Source organism: Montipora foliosa, chromosome 1 (assembly GCF_036669935.1).
Source record: "Montipora foliosa isolate CH-2021 chromosome 1, ASM3666993v2, whole genome shotgun sequence".
Lineage (NCBI taxonomy): Eukaryota > Metazoa > Cnidaria > Anthozoa > Scleractinia > Acroporidae > Montipora > Montipora foliosa.
In genome coordinates this window covers 14,312,839-14,328,640 of record NC_090869.1, presented here as the reverse complement: position 1 = coordinate 14,328,640, position 15,802 = coordinate 14,312,839, and positions in this window count along the sequence as shown.

The following is a 15,802-nucleotide window of genomic DNA, read 5'->3' as shown; positions in this document are numbered from 1 at the left end:
CAGGCCCAGCTTACTATGCTTCTAAAAAACGGAAGCCGCCGTAATTACCTAACCGAAAGACTTAAATATCAATCGTGTTTTTGATGAAAGCACAAAGACTTAATCTCTTCGTGATTTGCCTTACTGGATTTTACAGTAGTGTCAAGATCATGTTTGTAATGAAAACAGGGAGGAGTGTTGCTGACAGTACTTTGTAAAGTAAATCGGCTCTTCGACTACAGCCGTAACTAACGAAGGTCAATGAAATTAACATGTCACAGGCGTTTGACGCGAGTGGCCGAGTTAACGGGATGAAATTATGGAGGAGTCTACTGTTTGGGATTTAAAATTGTGGCCGTTGGCCGTATTAACGGGTGACCGCTTTAACGAGGGTTTTGTATAAGAGAATGTATGGCCATTCTATCCCTATGAATCTAAGCAGTTTGAGCCTTTCAAGTACTAGTACATTAGTAGATGTGTTCATACATTTTATCTCATGAGCGAAAAGTAAGCGTTTTCAAGGCAAAGTAAAGTCCACTTTGATCCACCTACACAAGTAAAAGTTGTGTGATTTCAACGCTTCGACAAAGAACTTAGAAACGATGTACCGCACAGATCTGAGAATTGGAGGTGGTCATCTAAAACTGTTTGTCGCAATATTCCAAGTTATTGGCCTTTTTCATCGAACGTTTCGAATTTATTTTTTTGTTGCGTGACAGTGAAAATGATCTATCGCACGTAAATTTTTCAATGCTCGAAAAACTATCGATATGGAAGCTGTGGTGAATCAATTCCCACAATTCAGCCACCCCTGTTCACATGACAGAATATTCTACTTCTTTTCCCCTTGCACATCTCTGGAGTAGTCACATGCGCCTCTCGAGCGCCTATGTTTCAATTGGCCTAGTACGAAACAAAACAAGTAAATGTTTCTGCAGACAGTTGCTCATTCATAACAACGCAGATAATGTACCGGTGAAAATTGCTCAATGTTTACAATTGCAAATAAATTCAACAGGTGACATAGCTATAGGGGTAGTATGTTTTGGAACTGGTTGTTTGAATGGAAATTACGTGGGCGTTGTCTATCTTTGCGGGATCTAGTATGTAGCGTGACATCAGCATGATGAACTGGTTTCAATTGTAATTAATTTGGGTAAGTGAAAAACGGTATTCATCTGCGAAGGTTCCAAGAGTGTTGTAAATAACGCGGACGGTGACCTCCAGCTCTAGGGAACTAACATGAAGGTCAAGAAACTAACAACAATAAGAAAAAATAGACATCGGCGGATGATGTTTGTACAAAGAACATCTGAATCAGAAAGAGACTAAGAAATCTCGGCCATTTATAACATATCATACCGCTGCTGGAAGTTCTGTACTGGCGATTTAGTCATGTTGTCAACAGGCAGGATTATAGTAAATATCTTATTCATAACATTTCTAGCCGGCTGAATCCAGCATATTCACGTCTAGCTGCATTGCATTGCGTCATTTGCTATATCGTGGAACATGGGCTTTGAATCAGCAAACGAAATTAAACGAGTCACGCTGAAGCACCAACGTAGAACCCATCATTTAGTTGCTCCACTGCACGTTATAAATTCCGATTTTCATCTAATTCTGTTAGACGTGAGGCTGTTTCAAGTCTGTCGCTATCTGAAATCTACTCCTTCGCGTTTTCGTTTATTTTTTGTTGCAGTTGTTTTGTCACAGAGGGAGGTCAAATGTATTGCTCGAAGGGGTGTAGTACATTGCTTTTAGCCAATGAAATCACCGCCTCCTAATTCTATTGTCCATTTGCTGCACAGAAAACTAAATTCTTCCCAGAATACAACTCGGATACCTTTCAGGTATTCCGAGTAATTAGGCCTAAAACAATATTTAGGCTTAACTGTTATCATTCCGTCTCCTGTGATTTAATTTCATTCCCAGGCACCTCACGTCCAAGGGAACTTTGAGATATGGAAACAAGTCTTTACCAGACAATGCAGACTTTGTAACCCGAGCCTCGAGTTGAAATGTTTGGGAACGAGTTTCGGTGGGGCAAAGCAAAAGTTTTCAATCCCACGGGACTGAACGTGGCTGCTGTGTGATTAAGGCCCATTGTATAGCCGAGATCAAGTGCTCCTCTGATTTGTTATACTGGGGATAAAGACCAGATCCTTTCGGAGCATAGTGGAGTGAATACACCGACACAGGCCTGGCAACGGGCGAAAGGGCAACTGAAAAATGAGAGTCCGAGGCGGGATGCGAACCAACGACATCCATAACACCGGTTGGATGCTTTACCCATTGAGCTACTAGAACTCACTGGAGAGCTACAGTAGGTCGGTTGTCTAGGTCCTCAATGGACAATGTGTCCCACTGCGGTCTCGTCACAGTCAAGCGCCTCAGTTTTTTACAAATGCTTTACTGAGGGAAAGGTTGTCCATCCAGAACCTAGATAAACGACCTAAGCTCCCGGGGGGGGGGGGGGGCCCCCCATATGAAACAGACGGGGATGCTCGTCGTCTCGCTTAAGGGTGTAAATTTTGGATTTTGGTCTCGCTTAGGATGTTCCGGGCAAAGCGCCAATATTTTATGCCACCAAGGTCTCGTTTAGGGTTCCGCGAAGTAACGCAGAATTACGCGAAGAGAAACAGAAGTCAAATTTCCTTTTAAATTTTCTTTTTAGATAAAAGCATTCGATGATTATGCCTTTTTATCATTAAACCTCATTGCGTGTCGTATTTTTGTGTTTTTAAACGGTCTCTATTAGGGGTCAAAATTTGCTTAAGCCACGCCTAGATTGGTCTCCTTTAGGGGTTAAATTCAAAATTTCCGACGAGCATCCCCGTCTGTTTCATATGGGAGTCCCACCCCCGGGCCTAAGCTCCCTAGCTCGGATAAGGACGATAAACCGTTGGCCCCGTCTTTGCTGATTAATCTTGTGGGAAATTAAAGAACCCACCTACTGTTTGCGAAGAGTAGGGCATGGATTTCCCAGTGTTGTGGTCAGGCCTCATTTCATTCATTCATGGGTTGGGTGAGTGAACTGATAGCGGGTTGGGTACATGAACTGATAGCGGCTGTCAGCGCCTCCTGTACATGTCCCGACAGAAAACAACAGAATTAATGAACGAAAACAATAGCTCTGCAACGCCTCGTACGTGTTTTGTGCATTTGAATACATTTATTTGCCGGATTTTATCTCATATTTTTGCGGTTCTCTGCATGACGACGACGTGAAATCACAATATTTTAGGTTTTGAGCAACGTGAGCAATCTTTCATTATCCATTTTTTTAAGTTCAGTCAGAAACCGCTCGTACCAATTTATTTTAAGGATATTTCGCCCGCATTGTAAGACGTGAACAAGATGGAATAATCGCGAAAGACTTACACTAGAGCAAAGTTATATTTTGAGGTGACCTTTTCGTCGACGTCGCCGTCGACGATCTTAAGGTCCCTATTAGCGTCCTACGAAAACGACTACGAGTTTTCTGTACTGAGCACGCGCATTAGGTTTAACGAACATTTTCGAATTGCGCGTGCTCAGAACTGAGAACTCGTATTCGTCCTTGTACTCTAATCTGGGGAAATACCTCATGCATATACCCACCAAGAGTCCTCAACTACGTATAAAGACAGGCTAAATTATTCAGTTTCCCACAATTCAGTCATCCATATACATTTTCCTCATCTATATCTATTTACCTCCATTTATAAATAACTATTATCATCCATATTAATATACATTCACTCCTGGTCATTTACCATCATTTACCTTCAATCATATTCCATAAACCCTCATATACCTTCATCTATCTTCAATCATATTCATTAACCCTCATCATGTGATACTTTCAAGTACTTTCAATCATCTCCATTAACCCTCATATACCTTCATCTACTTTCAATCACGTTCATTTACCGTCATTTAACTTCATTCATGTTCATTTACCTTAATATACCTTCATCAATCTGCATTCACATTCACTTACCTTAATATACCTTCATTCACGTTCATTTACCTTCACCTACATTCCTTTACTTTCATCTACCTTCAATCATGTTCATTCACCTTAATGTACCTTCATCTACATTCATTCATTCGTTCATTTGCATGCATTTACCTTCATTCACATTCATTTACCTTAATATAATACCTTCACTGACGTTCATTTACCTTCAGCTACATTCATTTACCTTCATTCACCTTAATATACCTTCATATACCTTCATATACTTTCATTTACCTTCATCTGCCTTTATTCACGTTCATTTACAGTTCATCTACCTTCACTTACCCTCGCATACCTTCATTCACGTCCACGTACCTTCATTGACATTCATTTACCTTCAGATACATTCATTTACCTTCATTCATGGTCATCAATCGGCATTCACATTCATCTACTCTCACTTACATTCATTTGCCTTAGTTAATATACCGTTATTCACGTTCATCTACCTTCATTCACGTTTATTTACCTTAATGTACTTTCATTCACGTTCATTTACCTTCATCTACCTCCATCACCTTCATTCACGTTCATCTACCTTCATCTCGTGACCTTCATCTAACTTCAGGTACCTTCATATACCTTCATCTGCCTTTATTCACGTTCATTCACTTCATCTACCTTCGCTTACCTTCATTCACGTTCATTTACCTTAATATACCTTTATTCACGTTCATTTATCTTCTGCTACCTACATCTACCTTCATCCGCGTTCATCTAACTTCATCTACCTTCATTCACGTTCATCTACCTTCATTTACCTTTATCATTTACTTTCAGTCTAGCTTAATCTACCTTGAGCCGCAATCATCTACCTTCTTTCACCTCACTGATATACCTTCATTCACGTTTATTGACCTTCATATACCTTCATTTACCTTCACCTGCCTTTATTCACGTTCATTTACCTTCAACTACCGTCACTTACCTTCATATACCTTCATTCATGTTCACATATCTTAGCTTACCTTCATTTACATTAATTTACCTTAATATACCCTTATTCACGTTCATTTACGTTCAGCTACCCACATCTTCCTTCATTCGCGTTCAATTATCTTCATTTATCTTTATTCACGTTCATTTACCTTCATATACCTTCACTAACGTCCATTTACCTTCAGCTACCTACACCTACCTTCATCTGTGTTCATTTACCTTCATCTATCTTGTTTCACCTTCATCTACCTTCGTTCACTTTCATTTACCTTATAATATACCTCCAGTCACGTTTATTTAATTACCTTCATTTACCTTAAGGTACCTCCATCTACCAGGGTGTCAAGTGACAAATGACACTCCGAGAAAATAGGAAAAGAGGAAAGACGTTGGCCAAAAATACGAATTCTCATCCCAAAATAGGAACAAAATAGGAAGCTTTCCTTGGATTATACCCTCTTAAGGGGGTCTCAATGGGAGGATAGCTTTCACGACTAAGGCTAGAAAATTTGGATTTTCACGGCCAATGGTTATTTTTTTCCCGTAACGGTTAACTTACATGAAAAACAAAGAAACGTCCCTCGTTGAAAATGAAAGTCTTTTTTTTTTCTTTTTGGGGTTCTCTGTGTTAGTTAGTAGCGTGTTGAAAAGAATAAGTCATTGGTCATCACAGTGCAACTTACATTTTTGTCAAGACCTCCAACTGGGGGCAAGAGAGGATGAGGTAAGAGAACGGATCCCCCATACACGGACCAGTGATAGTTTTTTTTAAAATCTAATCTTAGCTACGCAGCTATTTTTAGAGAGGCACCTGATTGGCCAGTTGTAATGACGTAATAAAATTTTATATGCATGGCGTTATGAACGAGAAATAAAAATAGCTTTGTGAAAGCAAAAAACATTTTTAAAAACTGTGATGGGCATGGGGGTCCGTTCTCTTACCTCATCCTCTCTTGCTGGGGGTTATTTGGGACTTGTTTTGTCTTGTCAGACAAGCTTATCGAGATGGAATGTCCACGAGAAGAGCAAAGGAGGTAAAACGGTGTTGACTGCTCTTAAGTCTCTAAATACTTCGAAACATTCCCTATTCCACTTTTAAAAGTTTAAAAAAAATCACGTTAAATGCTTTTAATTTTTTTCAAGGCTAGCGGTTATTTTTTTTTTGCCATTTTCACGCTTAATGGTTAACTTTTCTGGCCGCGTCACAGCTAACGGTTAACCCCGTTGAGACCCTCTCCTAACAAAGCCAACAACAGCTCTATTCCACAAACTAATGCCTTATTCAATAACTAACACTTACAGAAAAGGTGGCATGCATCTTTCATAGAAACAAATGTTAAAACTTGGTGCACAACGGAGGTTGCACAAAAAAGACGGTTCGATACAAAACACTGCAAAGTTGCGGGAAATGATTCGACAAATAACTAAGAAACGATGCACCGCACAGACCTGAGAATTGGAGAAGAGATGTCTAAATTTGTCTCCTACAACATTCCAAGTCTTTGGCTTTTTTCATTCGTGTGATGGACATGAAGGTGATATTCCAGAATTTGTAATGAATGTTACAGGAACTTTTGATAACGATGCGATGTTGCGGCAGATCACAGATCTAGAGGCGGTCATGATTTCTCCCCACTCTTTGTGTTACTTTGTTAACCTTTTAAGTTCTAAGTGCTTGTTTGTTTTCTTTTGTACTTTTTCGGCGATAAACAGTCTGCAAAACTTGGTTGCGCCGTGTAAGGCTCCGTGTAAGAAGTACTCATTGAAGCATCTGCTGCTGTGGGTCAATGTGGGCTCAGGTAAGACCATCACGTGACAAATGTCCATTTCATATTAGGCGAGCGAGGAAGAGAGCGAGCAAGTTCGCCTTAATATGGTAAGTTTTTCAATCTTTAAGGCCATCTTCGTCCACAGAAGCCCCTACGCTGGCATCATTAAGCCTGAATGTGGGTAAAGGCAACCCTTTGAAAGAAAACAGAGGTGAGAGATGGTTTCACGCGGACTGGGACGCCCGAAAGGCTCTGTTGTAAACTTGGCGGTTCACGGGTGAAGTTGTCTCTGTGGCCTTTCTGTGGACGAATTCCAGGACCTACTGACACAATCTGGGCAAGTTTTGAAAGCTAAAACCTTCAATCGATGCGTTATTTTGCTGGTAGGACTGGGTGGCCCGACACTTATGAAAAAAACTATGAAATGAGAATCGGGAGTTTTCCCTTGTCATGGAATGGCAGAATTACCCAGAATTCTTTTTGGGCAAGAGCGAGGCAACTTAAGAAGCACGAGACTGGCCCTCATCGAATGGCTGAAGCGCGGCCAGAGGAAATGATTTCTAGCCAGATACTCAGGAGTAGGCCTGGTGTATGCTGTTAACTTAGATTTTGGATTTGTCAACAAGTTTTTATCATAGAAAATTCGGGACAAAGTTGTGCTTTCATTTCGCTGTAATTCTCGTGTCAAAGAGACGGTATAATAATGTAAATAAGAGAATAACGATATTTATATTTGCAGATTACCTGTCCTCTTACTACGAAAGTCAAGCTCTACATCTCTACGTAATAAGCGCATTCAAAATTTCCTCGTATTACTTGGTAAAAGTATGTTTTATTATTATTATTATTTTTTTGAAAAAAGGGTTTTTTCTGCTTATATGAAAAATACGTTTTCTCTCCCGTCCCCTTCTTATGCACGATCTTCGCGGAGATTACATTCTGTTCCTCAATAAACCTGGAACAACCAGTTATGGTCTTAGTTCTCCTTTTTCTTACGTATCAGCTAAGTTGCGGAATGCGCTACCTGATTTTATCCGTACCTCTGAGTTTACTGGTTTTAAAAGAGAATCCAGGGCCGCATTTTGTACAGCGGCTTTTCTTTTTGATGAATATATCTTTAAATATTATTTATTTAGTAGGTATCTGTATACGATATGTATTTTAGCTGTAAATGTAATGTCTCGAAGATATTAGCTCCTGTAGTTATTCGGAAAGAGCTTATGACTGTATGTATGTTACCTTTAGCAGGGCGCATGCGCACACTTTGTAATGTGCGACTCCAGTGCTTACCATATGACAGATAAAATGACTTGTCTGTTGAATATATAAGCCATCTAATTCTTACGGTATATTGACAAGGGCGGTTTGGAGCTGTGAGTAGGCGTGGGATTTGTCACATATGGTTTAGGGGCCGACATATCTCTCCCTCAATGCCGTACCGGGAGGCAAGGTCGGTAGCAGAAAGCAGCGAAGGGCCAACTGCGTCCAAAAGCGATCGCACGGGCCGAAATCCCGGGATGACTCGTTTGGTACGACGCTCCAGCGCCTGTGTCTGGAGGTACTGCGTTTTTCTCTCTTCTTCAAACATTCCGTCAGCGCATGCGCAAATGTTCTGGCTCTTCGATATCTAGCCTACCAAAAAATATTAACATGCTGGTTTTTTTTGTTTGTTTTTTTTACTAGCAATTGACGTTTCAGTTGATTTTATAAGCATAAACGTAACGTAAGAAACGGCGTGTCTGGTCTTGTCTCAGACAGAGGCGAGAGATGGTTTCACGCGGACTGGGACGCCCGAAAGGCTCTGTTGTAAACTTGGCGGTTCACGGGTGAAGTTGTCTCTGTGGCATTTCTGTGGACGAATTCCAGGACCTACTGACACAATCTGGGCAAGTTTTGAAAGCTAAAACCTTCAATCGATGCGTTATTTTGCTGGTAGGACTGGGTGGCCCGACACTTATGAAAAAAACTATGAAATGAGAATCGGGAGTTTTCCCTTGTCATGGAATGGCAGAATTACCCAGAATTCTTTTTGGGCATGAGCGAGGCAACTTAAGAAGCACGAGACTGGCCCTCATCGAATGGCTGAAGCGCGGCCAGAGGAAATGATTTCTAGCCAGATACTCAGGAGTAGGCCTGGTGTATGCTGTTAACTTAGATTTTGGATTTGTCAACAAGTTTTTATCATAGAAAATTCGGGACAAAGTTGTGCTTTCATTTCGCTGTAATTCTCGTGTCAAAGAGACGGTATAATAATGTAAATAAGAGAATAACGATATTTATATTTGCAGATTACCTGTCCTCTTACTACGAAAGTCAAGCTCTACATCTCTACGTAATAAGCGCATTCAAAATTTCCTCGTATTACTTGGTAAAAGTATGTTTTATTATTATTATTATTTTTTTGAAAAAAGGGTTTTTTCTGCTTATATGAAAAATACGTTTTCTCTCCCGTCCCCTTCTTATGCACGATCTTCGCGGAGATTACATTCTGTTCCTCAATAAACCTGGAACAACCAGTTATGGTCTTAGTTCTCCTTTTTCTTACGTATCAGCTAAGTTGCGGAATGCGCTACCTGATTTTATCCGTACCTCTGAGTTTACTGGTTTTAAAAGAGAATCCAGGGCCGCATTTTGTACAGCGGCTTTTCTTTTTGATGAATATATCTTTAAATATTATTTATTTAGTAGGTATCTGTATACGATATGTATTTTAGCTGTAAATGTAATGTCTCGAAGATATTAGCTCCTGTAGTTATTCGGAAAGAGCTTATGACTGTATGTATGTTACCTTTAGCAGGGCGCATGCGCACACTTTGTAATGTGCGACTCCAGTGCTTACCATATGACAGATAAAATGACTTGTCTGTTGAATATATAAGCCATCTAATTCTTACGGTATATTGACAAGGGCGGTTTGGAGCTGTGAGTAGGCGTGGGATTTGTCACATATGGTTTAGGGGCCGACATATCTCTCCCTCAATGCCGTACCGGGAGGCAAGGTCGGTAGCAGAAAGCAGCGAAGGGCCAACTGCGTCCAAAAGCGATCGCACGGGCCGAAATCCCGGGATGACTCGTTTGGTACGACGCTCCAGCGCCTGTGTCTGGAGGTACTGCGTTTTTCTCTCTTCTTCAAACATTCCGTCAGCGCATGCGCAAATGTTCTGGCTCTTCGATATCTAGCCTACCAAAAAATATTAACATGCTGGTTTTTTTTGTTTGTTTTTTTTACTAGCAATTGACGTTTCAGTTGATTTTATAAGCATAAACGTAACGTAAGAAACGGCGTGTCTGGTCTTGTCTCAGACAGAGGCGAGAGATGGTTTCACGCGGACTGGGACGCCCGAAAGGCTCTGTTGTAAACTTGGCGGTTCACGGGTGAAGTTGTCTCTGTGGCATTTCTGTGGACGAATTCCAGGACCTACTGACACAATCTGGGCAAGTTTTGAAAGCTAAAACCTTCAATCGATGCGTTATTTTGCTGGTAGGACTGGGTGGCCCGACACTTATGAAAAAAACTATGAAATGAGAATCGGGAGTTTTCCCTTGTCATGGAATGGCAGAATTACCCAGAATTCTTTTTGGGCATGAGCGAGGCAACTTAAGAAGCACGAGACTGGCCCTCATCGAATGGCTGAAGCGCGGCCAGAGGAAATGATTTCTAGCCAGATACTCAGGAGTAGGCCTGGTGTATGCTGTTAACTTAGATTTTGGATTTGTCAACAAGTTTTTATCATAGAAAATTCGGGACAAAGTTGTGCTTTCATTTCGCTGTAATTCTCGTGTCAAAGAGACGGTATAATAATGTAAATAAGAGAATAACGATATTTATATTTGCAGATTACCTGTCCTCTTACTACGAAAGTCAAGCTCTACATCTCTACGTAATAAGCGCATTCAAAATTTCCTCGTATTACTTGGTAAAAGTATGTTTTATTATTATTATTATTTTTTTGAAAAAAGGGTTTTTTCTGCTTATATGAAAAATACGTTTTCTCTCCCGTCCCCTTCTTATGCACGATCTTCGCGGAGATTACATTCTGTTCCTCAATAAACCTGGAACAACCAGTTATGGTCTTAGTTCTCCTTTTTCTTACGTATCAGCTAAGTTGCGGAATGCGCTACCTGATTTTATCCGTACCTCTGAGTTTACTGGTTTTAAAAGAGAATCCAGGGCCGCATTTTGTACAGCGGCTTTTCTTTTTGATGAATATATCTTTAAATATTATTTATTTAGTAGGTATCTGTATACGATATGTATTTTAGCTGTAAATGTAATGTCTCGAAGATATTAGCTCCTGTAGTTATTCGGAAAGAGCTTATGACTGTATGTATGTTACCTTTAGCAGGGCGCATGCGCACACTTTGTAATGTGCGACTCCAGTGCTTACCATATGACAGATAAAATGACTTGTCTGTTGAATATATAAGCCATCTAATTCTTACGGTATATTGACAAGGGCGGTTTGGAGCTGTGAGTAGGCGTGGGATTTGTCACATATGGTTTAGGGGCCGACATATCTCTCCCTCAATGCCGTACCGGGAGGCAAGGTCGGTAGCAGAAAGCAGCGAAGGGCCAACTGCGTCCAAAAGCGATCGCACGGGCCGAAATCCCGGGATGACTCGTTTGGTACGACGCTCCAGCGCCTGTGTCTGGAGGTACTGCGTTTTTCTCTCTTCTTCAAACATTCCGTCAGCGCATGCGCAAATGTTCTGGCTCTTCGATATCTAGCCTACCAAAAAATATTAACATGCTGGTTTTTTTTGTTTGTTTTTTTACTAGCAATTGACGTTTCAGTTGATTTTATAAGCATAAACGTAACGTAAGAAACGGCGTGTCTGGTCTTGTCTCAGACAGAGGCGAGAGATGGTTTCACGCGGACTGGGACGCCCGAAAGGCTCTGTTGTAAACTTGGCGGTTCACGGGTGAAGTTGTCTCTGTGGCATTTCTGTGGACGAATTCCAGGACCTACTGACACAATCTGGGCAAGTTTTGAAAGCTAAAACCTTCAATCGATGCGTTATTTTGCTGGTAGGACTGGGTGGCCCGACACTTATGAAAAAAACTATGAAATGAGAATCGGGAGTTTTCCCTTGTCATGGAATGGCAGAATTACCCAGAATTCTTTTTGGGCATGAGCGAGGCAACTTAAGAAGCACGAGACTGGCCCTCATCGAATGGCTGAAGCGCGGCCAGAGGAAATGATTTCTAGCCAGATACTCAGGAGTAGGCCTGGTGTATGCTGTTAACTTAGATTTTGGATTTGTCAACAAGTTTTTATCATAGAAAATTCGGGACAAAGTTGTGCTTTCATTTCGCTGTAATTCTCGTGTCAAAGAGACGGTATAATAATGTAAATAAGAGAATAACGATATTTATATTTGCAGATTACCTGTCCTCTTACTACGAAAGTCAAGCTCTACATCTCTACGTAATAAGCGCATTCAAAATTTCCTCGTATTACTTGGTAAAAGTATGTTTTATTATTATTATTATTTTTTTGAAAAAAGGGTTTTTTCTGCTTATATGAAAAATACGTTTTCTCTCCCGTCCCCTTCTTATGCACGATCTTCGCGGAGATTACATTCTGTTCCTCAATAAACCTGGAACAACCAGTTATGGTCTTAGTTCTCCTTTTTCTTACGTATCAGCTAAGTTGCGGAATGCGCTACCTGATTTTATCCGTACCTCTGAGTTTACTGGTTTTAAAAGAGAATCCAGGGCCGCATTTTGTACAGCGGCTTTTCTTTTTGATGAATATATCTTTAAATATTATTTATTTAGTAGGTATCTGTATACGATATGTATTTTAGCTGTAAATGTAATGTCTCGAAGATATTAGCTCCTGTAGTTATTCGGAAAGAGCTTATGACTGTATGTATGTTACCTTTAGCAGGGCGCATGCGCACACTTTGTAATGTGCGACTCCAGTGCTTACCATATGACAGATAAAATGACTTGTCTGTTGAATATATAAGCCATCTAATTCTTACGGTATATTGACAAGGGCGGTTTGGAGCTGTGAGTAGGCGTGGGATTTGTCACATATGGTTTAGGGGCCGACATATCTCTCCCTCAATGCCGTACCGGGAGGCAAGGTCGGTAGCAGAAAGCAGCGAAGGGCCAACTGCGTCCAAAAGCGATCGCACGGGCCGAAATCCCGGGATGACTCGTTTGGTACGACGCTCCAGCGCCTGTGTCTGGAGGTACTGCGTTTTTCTCTCTTCTTCAAACATTCCGTCAGCGCATGCGCAAATGTTCTGGCTCTTCGATATCTAGCCTACCAAAAAATATTAACATGCTGGTTTTTTTTGTTTGTTTTTTTTACTAGCAATTGACGTTTCAGTTGATTTTATAAGCATAAACGTAACGTAAGAAACGGCGTGTCTGGTCTTGTCTCAGACAGAGGCGAGAGATGGTTTCACGCGGACTGGGACGCCCGAAAGGCTCTGTTGTAAACTTGGCGGTTCACGGGTGAAGTTGTCTCTGTGGCATTTCTGTGGACGAATTCCAGGACCTACTGACACAATCTGGGCAAGTTTTGAAAGCTAAAACCTTCAATCGATGCGTTATTTTGCTGGTAGGACTGGGTGGCCCGACACTTATGAAAAAAACTATGAAATGAGAATCGGGAGTTTTCCCTTGTCATGGAATGGCAGAATTACCCAGAATTCTTTTTGGGCATGAGCGAGGCAACTTAAGAAGCACGAGACTGGCCCTCATCGAATGGCTGAAGCGCGGCCAGAGGAAATGATTTCTAGCCAGATACTCAGGAGTAGGCCTGGTGTATGCTGTTAACTTAGATTTTGGATTTGTCAACAAGTTTTTATCATAGAAAATTCGGGACAAAGTTGTGCTTTCATTTCGCTGTAATTCTCGTGTCAAAGAGACGGTATAATAATGTAAATAAGAGAATAACGATATTTATATTTGCAGATTACCTGTCCTCTTACTACGAAAGTCAAGCTCTACATCTCTACGTAATAAGCGCATTCAAAATTTCCTCGTATTACTTGGTAAAAGTATGTTTTATTATTATTATTATTTTTTTTTTGAAAAAAGGGTTTTTTCTGCTTATATGAAAAATACGTTTTCTCTCCCGTCCCCTTCTTATGCACGATCTTCGCGGAGATTACATTCTGTTCCTCAATAAACCTGGAACAACCAGTTATGGTCTTAGTTCTCCTTTTTCTTACGTATCAGCTAAGTTGCGGAATGCGCTACCTGATTTTATCCGTACCTCTGAGTTTACTGGTTTTAAAAGAGAATCCAGGGCCGCATTTTGTACAGCGGCTTTTCTTTTTGATGAATATATCTTTAAATATTATTTATTTAGTAGGTATCTGTATACGATATGTATTTTAGCTGTAAATGTAATGTCTCGAAGATATTAGCTCCTGTAGTTATTCGGAAAGAGCTTATGACTGTATGTATGTTACCTTTAGCAGGGCGCATGCGCACACTTTGTAATGTGCGACTCCAGTGCTTACCATATGACAGATAAAATGACTTGTCTGTTGAATATATAAGCCATCTAATTCTTACGGTATATTGACAAGGGCGGTTTGGAGCTGTGAGTAGGCGTGGGATTTGTCACATATAGTTTAGGGGCCGACATATCTCTCCCTCAATGCCGTACCGGGAGGCAAGGTCGGTAGCAGAAAGCAGCGAAGGGCCAACTGCGTCCAAAAGCGATCGCACGGGCCGAAATCCCGGGATGACTCGTTTGGTACGACGCTCCAGCGCCTGTGTCTGGAGGTACTGCGTTTTTCTCTCTTCTTCAAACATTCCGTCAGCGCATGCGCAAATGTTCTGGCTCTTCGATATCTAGCCTACCAAAAAATATTAACATGCTGGTTTTTTATGTTTGTTTTTTTTACTAGCAATTGACATTTCAGTTGATTTTATAAGCATAAACGTAACGTAAGAAACGGCGTGTCTGGTCTTGTCTCAGACAGAGGCGAGAGATGCTTTCACGCGGACTGGGACGCCCGAAAGGCTCTGTTGTAAACTTGGCGGTTCACGGGTGAAGTTGTCTCTGTGGCCTTTCTGTGGACGAATTCCAGGACCTACTGACACAATCTGGGCAAGTTTTGAAAGCTAAAACCTTCAATCGATGCGTTATTTTGCTGGTAGGACTGGGTCGCCCGACACTTATGAAAAAAACTATGAAATGAGAATCGGGAGTTTTCCCTTGTCATGGAATGGCAGAATTACCCAGAATTCTTTTTGGGCATGAGCGAGGCAACTTAAGAAGCACGAGACTGGCCCTCATCGAATGGCTGAAGCGCGGCCAGAGGAAATGATTTCTAGCCAGATACTCAGGAGTAGGCCTGGTGTATGCTGTTAACTTAGATTTTGGATTTGTCAACAAGTTTTTATCATAGAAAATTCGGGACAAAGTTGTGCTTTCATTTCGCTGTAATTCTCGTGTCAAAGAGACGGTATAATAATGTAAATAAGAGAATAACGATATTTATATTTGCAGATTACCTGTCCTCTTACTACGAAAGTCAAGCTCTACATCTCTACGTAATAAGCGCATTCAAAATTTCCTCGTATTAGTCGGTAAAAGTATGTTTTTTTATTATTATTATTTTTTTTTTGAAAAAAGGGTTTTTTCTGCTTATATGAAAAATACGTTTTCTCTCCCGTCCCCTTCTTATGCACGATCTTCGCGGAGATTACATTCTGTTCCTCAATAAACCTGGAACAACCAGTTATGGTCTTAGTTCTCCTCTTTCTTACGTATCAGCTAAGTTGCGGAATGCGCTACCTGATTTTATCCGTACCTCTGAGTTTACTGGTTTTAAAAGAGAATCCAGGGCCGCATTTTGTACAGCGGCTTTTCTTTTTGATGAATATATCTTTAAATATTATTTATTTAGTAGGTATCTGTATACGATATGTATTTTAGCTGTAAATGTAATGTCTCGAAGATATTAGCTCCTGTAGTTATTCGGAAAGAGCTTATGACTGTATGTATGTTACCTTTAGCAGGGCGCATGCGCACACTTTGTAATGTGCGACTCCAGTGCTTACCATATGACAGATAAAATGACTTGTCTGTTGAATATATAAGCCATCTAATTCTTACGGTATATTGACAAG